Source organism: Cebus imitator, unplaced genomic scaffold (genome assembly GCF_001604975.1).
Source record: "Cebus imitator isolate Cc_AM_T3 unplaced genomic scaffold, Cebus_imitator-1.0 Scaffold111, whole genome shotgun sequence".
Classification (NCBI taxonomy): Eukaryota; Metazoa; Chordata; class Mammalia; order Primates; family Cebidae; genus Cebus; species Cebus imitator.
In genome coordinates this window covers 5,471,831-5,482,287 of record NW_016107426.1, presented here as the reverse complement: position 1 = coordinate 5,482,287, position 10,457 = coordinate 5,471,831, and the positions used below count along the sequence as shown (strand labels likewise).

Below are 10,457 nucleotides of genomic sequence, written 5' to 3'. Positions count from 1 at the left end.
CCTGAGTGTGCCACACCCTGGTTCCCTCATTATGTAAGAAGACCACAGCTGCCACTTCTTGCCTGTGTGAACTTGGATGAATCACAAAACCTCATTTCTAAAATCAGGATCTTGATTACATTGTAGGGACATGAAGATAGCTTGAAATGATGGTGACTCTAATGTACTCTACAAATTTATCTTTTAAATGACAAGCTAGTAGAGGGCAGGATCCCTGTCGGTGCACTATAGTATTCCCTACGTAGTCTGGGGCACAGTAAATGCTTCATATGTATCTGATTATTGTGTTATTACATGCATTTGTCCCTCCAAGATCTCATTGTTGCCCTCGGGCTGTGTGTGTGGGGTACCACAGAGCGGGTGTTACTGCCTGGGCTGCCACAGTCTATGATTTAAGCTTGTCATCAAAGCTCCCTAGCCAGTAACTGGACTCTTTGGTGAGTGAGTGAGATGACCCAGGTAAAGCTCTCGGCAAACTCTCGGCTCTCCGTAAGTGCGGAATTAATGACAGATGTTATTTTTACTTAGGTGAGATCTTTATTAGGGAACTAGAGAGGGAAAGCTGTGGGGTGTGGGGCTTGTTTGTGATTATTTATTAATGTCTCCTTGAGGAAACTTTCTTCTTTGCTCATGGGTGATAACAGAGGGCAAAAATGAAGGCAAAATGTGGCCCAATGCTGCCAGTTGGCTGCTATTCTCATTTGTGCACGTTGACTAGTTTTCTTCTTTTCCTGGTGTCCTCTAGCCCACTAGGTGACACTGTTTACTCATCTATGCTTCTCCATTTAGGCCCTTCCACAAATCTTATTCAAAAGTAGCATGTTTTGTTTGGGGTGTGGGGAGGGGAAAGCGTGTCGAGAAGGAAAATATAAAGGAACCGCCAGTGGCTAAACTTTGAGGTACAGTTAGGGGCCAGTTGTCACCTATGGTTATGTGACGTTATGGGCAAGTTTCAAACTATTTTTTAAACTGATTTTAAGAGCAACATGTAATTAGTTTCCAATTCTATTCCAAGAAATGAAGGAAAATTGACTTCCCCTTCCCAAGCCATCACCAAACCAAAGGATAAAATAAACTGTGGTGGCTTTGAATGTGGAGCTCAGTAGATGCCCTTGAATGACTGTTTTTCCACCGTGTTCTTCAATGATAGTTAATGAGGGCACAGACCACTAATAAGCAGTGGAGGCAGCTTCTAGGCTAAGCTGAAATTGGGCCTTCAAATCTAATCAAAATTAGTCACTGCTGAGAAGAAACCAAATGTGGTGTGTCCATTTGGATCTGGGGTTTGGAGAGGCCCTCCTTGTTTTCCGGGTCAGTTATGATTCCATTTATGCATTGCTATATTGCTACACACTCACAGGAAGATGACATTTTTTTGGATCCCATCCAGTTGAAACTTGTGATGATTCTATAATGACACATATAACTTTTGGATAGAAAAAAAAAATAGAAAATGAATTTCTTTTCTTGCATTTCCAGGGCCGTGAGCCGTAGGAAGCATGTCAACCATGGCAAACCGGAGGATCAGGAAATCAAAGATTCCATTCACTTGCCCTGGAGTTTGAGGTCTGTGTTTTTTATGTATCCTCACTCTTCATTGTCTAACTTTAAAATTAACTTATTTATGCTGCTTCTGTTTATAAACTTAGATTTTTTTTTTTTTTGTCCTTAGAAGTAACACAACTAAAATTCTCTAACAAATATTTCCCAGTTCAGAATTTTCCTAAACCTTTCCTGGCCTCCCTTGCTAATGAGCTCCAATTTTCTTTGCTTTTCTGTGTGTCTACCAGCACGCACTACCTTGAGTTGGTGTGTGATAAACAGCTAAATATAGTCACAGTTTTGGCAGCTAACTTTTGGATGATTGTCACAAGGCCCCGTAAAATTGGAATTAAACAGATTTAAAATGAACAGGCAAACTCCTGTGCTTGAGAAGAGGGGTGTTTTCATATATTGTGAGCAGTAGTTACCCCAATGTCTTCTGTGTATTTATGCCCTGCTTTATTTAAGTAACAGTAATAACTTTAATCATTGTTAGCAGGAGCAGTGCTAAATACTAAGCTCCTCTCTCTGAAGCAGGACTTCTTCCAGAAAAACTCTTTTTGTGAAACCAACACTGTGTAATCAACAGTTGCGTGAAGAGGTCTGGGAGCAGTCCATATAAGAACAGCCTCTGTTCTGCAGGCATAGGAGAACAGAAAAGGCTGAAACATGCATGTTGTTGCTTGATTTCGTGCGTAGAGCACCCGGGACATCTGAGATTTGCTCCCTCAAATCTCCAGCTTACATGGTCCTCTGATGAAGAAAGGAGAGAGCAGAAAAAAAAAATGGGAGAGGAGGACAGAGAAAAATTCAGGTCTGGCTTCAGTACATTTGAATTCTAGCTGTCTGGGGCATTCTCCCAAATAGTGAATGCTAATTAGACTGAGTGTGTCAAATTGTGTCGTATTTTTGTAAATCAAACAAATGTTCCCAGGAGATAGGCGGGAGGCCACCAAACCCCATTCATTTATGATGCACCCTGAATTTAAAGCCAGGACTCGGGAGGGGATAGGTTGCTGTGAGTTTATTTAATCTTGTGACATGTGCCTTGCACCTTCAATGTCACCCTGATATAAGGTCTGCAGGTTTCACCTGATGCTTTTATCTAAACAGTTAAAATGCTACTAGGGATGGCTGTAGCACTTTTTAGAGACACTACGGATAAACAAATTGTTTTGAGGGCCACAGGTTGTAGGGCTTTTCTTCGGGAAAGGAGAAATAGATCCTAGTGCCAGGTCGGTCTTCCTAAAACACCTCTGCACGTTTCCCCCCTGCCCTTCAAACCCTCCATGCTTTGCCCTTGTTTACTAAATGATGCCTAAATGCCACAGAGGCAAAGCATTCCCAGCCCGGAGCTCACTGTTGCTGCGTCTCACATGCCAAGCAGATGGGACTCTGCCGCGTTTCATGGATGGATGTCATGGATCTGACTCTCCCAGTCTTTGCTGACGCCTGTCATTCCTAATTCCTGGGAGGCCCTCAGGGACTCTCTTCCCTAAAACCTATCTCTTAATCATTGAAATCCTGCTCACCACTAAAGGAGCAGTATACATACCCCCTTCTTCAAGGGGTTCACCCTATTTCTTCTCTGTCTCCAGCTAGAAATAATTTTTCATTTTTCTTTACGTTGTATTTTTTAATGGCACATGAATATTGCTTTGGTTGATACGTATATCTGTATGTAGCATCTTTTCTACAAGACTACAGGCTCCCAGGTGTTGGGGATTGGATAATCTGCATCTGCCTCAGATTTGCACAGTGTCATGCACAGACTATGTGGTCATAAATATTTTTTGAGCAAATGAATGACATAAAACATGCACACTCTCTTGCTGTAGTAATTTCAATGGTTGTGTCTAAGGGTCAATGAAGTAAAATAACAGTGTCAAAAAATAAATTAGGAGTATATTTCTTTATATAGGTTTTGCTTAAATGATCCTTTCAAGCATTTATGTTCTTTCAGATGTACCTGACACACAGTGGGTGCTCAGTCGACCAGCTCACAGCTGGCTGAATGTGAATATGACAACAAATGATTTTGCACAACGAGGCAGAGAGTTTTTAATCAGACATTTTTTTTTTTTTTTACTTTATAACTGGAGTTGAACTTGAGCTTATGAACAATTTTTCGAGGTTGACACAGAAACCAGGAAGCTTAAAAAACAGAATGAATCATTTCCATTTTGAGGCACATGCACATTTTTGGGGCACAAAGATAAGAATCATGTTTAAATGTCATGTGAACTAACATTTTTTGGATCACTTATTGTATGTCAGGCACTCTGCTCATCAGTTTATATGCATTCTTTCATTCGACCTCTCAATAATTATTACTTTTATTTATAATGAATAACAAAACTGAGTCTTAGAAAAGATAAGTAAGTTGCTCAGAGACACACAGCTAGCAAGTGGGAGAACCAGGATTCAAATGCAGGCCGAGCAGCTCCAGTGCGCACACTCTACTGCCTCTTTGTGCAAAGTTATATCTTTCCAGAAGAGAATGCAGTATGGTGTCCCTTGTGCAACATTAGAAGAGGGAATTCTAATTCATGCCCCTGTTTTACAGATGTAGGAATTGAGGCCCAGACAGGTGAAGTGAGTTATTAGGATTACAGAGCCAGTGAGATCTGAGATGAGACTGTAGGAGATTCCTGTGAGAAGACGGTGCGTTATCACACAGATGTGAATACACGTGGATCTAGCCAGTTTTCCCCTCAACATAAACCCTATGTGTAGCGGAAGGCAGAGGCGGCTCAGCAAACCCTAGCATGGTGACAGTGCTGGCTGCTTTATGAAGGGGGCTGACTGCTTCTCTTTCCACTCATTGGCTGACCCAGTGGCACTCATTTCAATGTGGCATCCATGTGATTTATACTGATCTTTCTGAATTACTGACCAAGTCAGCCAAGGGTGCCAATGTTGACCATTCATGCACCAAAGACTGAGACATTCCGTCTTCTTTGACTGACTTTGGCTTCTTATATATGAGCAGGGAGTCAAGAGCTGGCCGCGGTGTCTGTTGAGTGTGTAGTGCTATTTGGAGAGGCCTCGCCTCCACTGGGGGGCCACAGGTGTCTAGGATGTCCACAATGAAAAGTCTCTTAGGGTTAAAATATTTTCTTAACTACGGATGCCGAGATTGTGGAAACGAAATGAAATAAACGAGCAGCAGCAACAACAACAGCAAAGCATTTGGAATCAGAAATCTAAAGGACTGGTCTGCGAAGGGTCAGACCTTGGGGTGAGGGCTGCGTGTTGCTCTTTTTCAGTTGAGCAGGTGATGGACCTGCTTGTAGTCCACAAGGAAGACGGAAGTGCTCAGGCTTCCAGATGTTGAGGCAGGAATGACTCTGTCTCTTAGTTCTGAGTGATCATGGAAAAGCAACTTAGTCTGTTTGGGCCTCAGTTTCTTCATCTGTAAAATGCTACAAATCTGGATTGGGGGGCGGTGGGGTGCTGTGGAGATTAGAGTAAATTGGACGATGCATCTGAAAGCTCTTAGTGAATTCAGTGGTACGTACGTACCCGTTTTACCTCAATGACCAATAGATGTGTTTAGGAGGTCTATATAAAAGTGAAAATATACATTTTGAGAGAGCAAACAAATTCACCTTTTTATATATTCACATTACCTTTTAAAAACATTGATTTCATGATAAATGATGACTCTGGGTGAACGGGAAGTAGGTAGGGGCATTTCTTTGGCTGGGGTAGGTGGGAGGCAGGGGGAGAATGAAGTCAGCAGCCAGAACCTTATCTAAGGGAGGTCGTGAATGGCCAACGAAGGTGAAGGCCATGGGGTGGGAGAAAAGGGGACAGTAATAAGGGGGTCAGTCAGTTCACTGTTTGGCTCAGGGCTTTTTGCAGGTGTCTGAGTTATTTCAGGTGGCCTTTCTCCGTCACTGGGCTTTTAAATTGCCAATATCAAAATTACTATGGTGACGCAGCAACTTATAGATCTTACAGTTGTCAGATGAGAGAGCTTGGCATCCTGGTAGCAGGAGCACTGAGGGGAGATAAGACTGAAATAAATTTTAATGGACCTCTGTCTTCCAATTGTGTTTCACACACCGACTTCTGTTCAGAGAGATGAAGTTAAGTTATATTTCACATTTCCAATTTTAGAGAGAAGCAAACCTAAATTTATAGGGTGATTTTGTCTTTTTTTTTTTTTGCAAAGCAAATTTTTTTTTTATTATTTTGTCTTTACATATAGGGTAACTCCCAACACCAGACAGATGCAAATATCAGGTAATAGAAATCCGTGTGGCATCTATTCTGTATTCTATACCTTTCTTGACAAAGAATAAATTGGGGGAGTACAAAATGCTATAACACCCATAAAATGTTTTCTATCCTCTAAGCATATTTAAAACATCCCAAACAAAAAGGAAGTTCTCCTGTCTCTGAGAGGAGATTCCCAGTGTCCCTGGAACACCTACTTCGGGCGGGGCGTGGTGGCTCAGGCCTGTAATCTCAGTACATTGGGAGGCCGAGGTGGGCAGATCACGAGGCCAGAAGATAGAGGCCATCCTGGACAACGTGGTGAAACCCCGTCTCTACCAAATACACAAAAATTATCTGGGCATGATGGTGTGCACCTGTAGTCCCAGCTACTCGGGAGGCTGAGGCAGGAGAATCGCTTCAACCCTGGAGGTGGAGGTTGCAGTGAGTCAAATTGCACCACCACACTTCAGCCTGGGCAACAGAGCGAGACTCCATCTCTAAAAAAAAACCCAAGAAAACCCACTTTAGTATTTTGCTAGTCTTCCTGCTGCATGTGTAGCCCCATTGGTGTCACTTTTTCCCTAATTGAAGATGGAGGCTAGCTTATCGCCACAATTCCTGTGGGTGACACTTTGTGTCATTGCATCCTCAGCACTTACTATCGTCCCTCAATTAGTGTTCATTGAATGAATGAATGAAAAAGTACATGAATGAATGAATGATTTTTGCTTCTAATGTATTCCATTGTCATGTCTCCTTTTCAGTCAGAATAATTCCAGTTCTTTCAAGTTTTATAAGGAATCTGCCTTCTTTTTGAACACCAAAACCTTTTGGTTGGCTCTTTACTTAATGTTCTCTATATTTTTCATGTTCCTCTTTGGTTTGAAGTCCAGAATTGGAGACCAGTGAAGTCTATCAGGTAAAAATGCTAAAACTCTTAGTCATTTATAGAATAGAGTAAAAAGCGTCAGTTCTTAGGACTCTGTGGCTGTAACCGACTCAGGTCTAGCTTGTAAGCTTTGGGTCTGGAAACATTTGAGTTGAAAGGGATTGAAGGAATTATTGTTAAGTGGTTTTATTCTTTTGTTTTTGGTCTTGTCAGTTCGTTTGTTTTGATGTAATGATGAATTAATATGGCTAAGGCAAAATCTTTATCTCTTAGAAATACTCAAATATTTACAGATGAAATGTTATGGTGTCTAGCGTTTGCTTTAAAAAACAGCAGGAAAGGAGGGGCAGATTAAAGCAATAGAGATGAAACCAGATATATTGATAATGACTGAAGCTGGATTACTTATATTACTCCCTCTACTTTTATAAATAGGCTTTTTCTTTTCTTTCTTTCTTTTTTTTGCAGAGACAAGTGAACATTTATTTTTGTGCCTTTCTTTCTATGTGGATTTCATGTCTTTTTCAAAACAAGGCCCCAGGAATCTCCAGATTCAATTATGTCCCTGGGCTTGGTTGACTGCTGCAGGAGTCTTAGGGAGCCTTCCACAAATGCTAGAGTTACTCATTCACCAACATTAAACCCTAGTATAGGAGATGCGGCGAAGCAGGGCTCCTTCCTCCGTGGAATGTGCTGGTTTCAGACGAGGCGGCAGCCAGCGTAGAAAACGCTGCATTTTTCCTTGGAGCTGGACTGTGATGAGAGGTGCTTGCCATGAACATAAGCTACTGTGTGTTCTTTGACCCTTCTTTTCCAGTTTTTGAAGATAAAGCAGGAAGTAATTTTCTCTGAAGAGACTTGATAAAAATTCCTCAAAAAACAAAAACATATGCTTCTACTTCATTGATAAAAATTTCCTACATTTTGGTGCCTGGGTCTGGTTCAGGTGGAGGATGAGCTGATTGATGCGTTCACCCCGATAGCCAGGTGTGCCCATTTCCCTGAGGAAGCCCACTCTATTTTCAATAGCATGATGGACCACTGAGAGGTAGAAAGGGCACAAGAACCATGAGGTCTCCTGGAAATGCTTCCCTGGGGAGGCAATTTCATGAATGAGGTCTTCCAAGCAAATGACACCAGACTCCCCCAGGTGCTCCTCGTCACCATGTTGTCTGTCAGAGGGATGGTCTTACTGTTGACCTTGGTTTGTTCACGTTTCAAAATGAGTGTCGGACAGACTTCAGGTTTGGAAATCCCCAGGTCACATCAGGTTCCACTATATGCAGCATTTTTAGGTTCTAGGGGGTGACTTTTGCAAAGACACCACTAAAAATTTTCTTTAGGTGAAGGTCTTGCCATGGTTCTCTGCACCAGTAAGCTCATACCATCAATCCTTTCCATGCATATGGCAAAGGCCAAGGAATGTTTATCTGGCAATACCAAGACATGAGGTTTTACTTCTAGTTGTCCGAGACGCACCTTGTCATGTTTCTGCCACCAGGAATCATGTAGGAATGATTCCGGTCACTTAAACCTGGCCCTTTTCTTTTCCTCTGCCCCTTCTTTGCTAAAAGCACCTGCTTTGCCTGGGTGGCTCTGAGGGTTGATGAGGCTTCCTCTTTTTCAGGAGCTTCTCTGAAACCAGAGGGATTTCTCTTTTCTCTTGCCCTGCCATCTTTCTAGTGCTGCAGCTTCTCCAGATTTTTTTGTAATACAAAGTTAAGAAAAATATATTTAGACAAACTAAATCATTCTAGATGAGAAAAACTAAGACCCAAAGATCACAGAGCTAACAAAACGGAGACTGGGACCAGCAGGTAAGTCCTTTGTCTCCCACTGACATGCTTTTTCTGGTAAGCCGTGCCTCAGTTCGGCTTGTGGTGCTCTCCCTATAGACTTTGCTTTTGTCACCGTCATCCTGGTAATAATCACGTCAGCATGCAAAGGCCATGAACAATTCTAGTCTCCTTCCAACCTAACTAAGTTTACCATCCCCTGTGATTTTAATAAGCATAAAAAGTTCCCTACTGCAGGTAACTACCAAAAGAGAACACAATGTTGATGTATCTCTTTGTTCTAGCATTCTTTGGAACCAAAATAAAGGACTGTTAGTGAAAAAAAAAACCCAGACAAACATACGTGCAAGGAATTTCAAATAAGCAATAGTCACTCAACATATCTAAACTTTTAAACAAGAAATTTGCACACTACAGCAGAATCTAAATAACGTCCCAGAGGTAATAACTAATTTACGTGTGTAATAAAATGATAAAATGCTTTGATAGAGCTCTGGCCTGCAGACTCTCTGTGATACATCCAGCCTCTTGGCAGCCATCCAAGGCCCAGAGTGGCTTTAAGTTTGGAAAGTTTACTTCATCAGAAGCCAGGACCACCTCAGGAAGTCACCTGTGCCCAGACCACCGAGGGTTACGTGGTTTTATTCATGTTTCTCTGGAAAAAGGGACAGCAAGCATCTCTTCATTTAAAGGAAGGAAATAGGGGTTGGTCTAAAGCAGGGAGGGGAAGGAGGATTGTGTGGGTATGGGTGGCTGAGGGGGGTGTGGGAGGAAATAGTTGGGAGTTTACTCACTCAGGTAACCCTAAGGTAAAGGCCATGAAATGCTTAAGAGCACACTGTCAGAGTGGTGTAGCTGGAATACAAATTTGTTAGTAGGAAGCGTTAAGTCAGGTGATTTACTCCTGTGAGGAGGTACTTCAGGGTGAGCCCTAACTAGGAAGCTGCCTTCCTGTTTAGAACGGGGGGAGACCACAGGTGAGCCGGCTCTCTAAACCAGTGAGTGCCGTAAGGAGGAATTTCTAAACGAATGTGGAATTCAAATGGCACTCACTTCCTTAAATAGATTTCAAAACATTTTGGGTTAGGTTTAAGACAGTTCCTTTAAGCGATCTGTACTTCACAGACAAGCCGTAAGAATTCTGTCCATTTTTCCCCGATCAGAATTAATTCTCTTTGCTCATAGGATGCATGTCACCAGCATAACATTATTCTCCTCCCCATACTTTTTTGATTGTACCCTTCAATTCCCAAGTTGATTTAAAACTTATAAAGAGGTTCATATTAACGTTGGATTTCAATTTTAAACAAGTTTCTCAGTGAGAACCAGCTTGACATAAAAGCATACTTCCGAGTCAATTGTGTATTCATTTAAAGTTTAGGAAAAAAATAAAAACAAACCCTGCTTCACTCCCACCCAGCGTGTAACTCCAGGTCACCACCCCTGGAACATTGTGCCTTTGAGCTTCGGACTGGATTTGCTTCTGAGGTTAAGAGAAGTGTGTGGCAGATGTTGGGAGGCAGTTGGGGCTGGGGGTGGGGCACAGGGATGAAGGGGCTGCCAGATGTTGAGCGGGAGGGTGGAGTGTGAGGATGAAAGCCTGCCAGATGTCCGCAGTGCAGAGTGTTGGGCACCTGCTTTCCATGATCTTCAGAGGATGATTTATATCACATAAGGAGGATCTCATAAAGGTCCTCCCCCTCCCCAGTAAATACAGAATTCGGGGCTCCACTGATGATCCTCTGCATGGCTTCTTGCCTCACAGTATATCTTTTTAAAAATTCAAGTTGAGGGTTATGTGAATGAAAATACACAATCAACCAATGTACTCATTTGTAAATAAAAGAGTGTGTGTGTGTGTGGGGGGCTTTACATTTAAATCTGTTTTTCTAAATTATAAAGATAATCACCTTTTATTTTCTATTTATTTTATCTTTCCAATAAGAAGTGATTTGCTCTTTCTCTCCCCACAATGGATTTAATAGATTTATTCATCAAGTTTT

General features: G+C 42.0%; 1 long non-coding RNA gene across 2 annotated transcripts in view; it reads left to right on the top strand.

The window, feature by feature from the left end:
• The first annotated feature begins 1,128 nt into the window (after positions 1–1,128).
• The window catches only part of LOC119472656, a 127,922-nt gene continuing 118,593 nt past the window's right edge, over positions 1,129–10,457 (top strand). Inside the window, exons 1-3 of one of the 2 annotated variants that reach the window (XR_005201823.1) lie at positions 1,129–1,311; positions 1,480–1,566; positions 2,080–3,148. This is a non-coding gene — a long non-coding RNA (uncharacterized LOC119472656). Of the gene's footprint in view, positions 1,312–1,479; positions 1,567–2,079; positions 3,149–10,457 lie in introns of those variants that run through there. The other variant, XR_005201822.1, reaches the window with a different exon arrangement.